Source organism: Sinocyclocheilus grahami, unplaced genomic scaffold (assembly GCF_001515645.1).
Source record: "Sinocyclocheilus grahami isolate Dianchi unplaced genomic scaffold, SAMN03320097.WGS_v1.1 scaffold2360.1, whole genome shotgun sequence".
NCBI classification, from domain to species: Eukaryota; Metazoa; Chordata; class Actinopteri; order Cypriniformes; family Cyprinidae; genus Sinocyclocheilus; species Sinocyclocheilus grahami.
The window spans coordinates 17305-17786 of record NW_015507539.1 but is presented as its reverse complement, the minus strand read 5'-3'; positions in this window follow the sequence as shown (position 1 = coordinate 17786).

Genomic DNA, 482 nt, shown 5'->3' with positions numbered 1-482 from the left:
AAACGCCAGCGCGAGAAGAACTTTGTTTCCTCTGGTGATCCAGGACAGTGGATAACGCTAGCTGCACTGCTAAACGGGATATTCTTCTAGTGTTTACAGCGGAAAGCCACAATGGTAAGCCTTTCGGATTACAACTCCTGAAATATGTGGCGAGAGTTCTGAGGAAGTTCCCGGCGATACAATCATATCCTGAGAATCTAACACCGACTCTAATAGCTGACTGGATCCGCGAACAGCTGCGCTACCTGCGGGAAACCGTTCTGCCCTCTCTGCGCACACGAGCGACTCACGGCCGGCGGAACGAAAAGGTGAGCAGGAACAAACTCGCATATCTGTGGCAGCATAGAAGATCTAAAGCCATCCAAGTCATCTTACACAACAGCGGATATCCCGATCCTCCTCCCTGTCCTAGTGACATCGCAGCTATACAAACTTACTATGATAATAAATGCCTAAATCAGAGGCGTAATGAGGATCGTTCT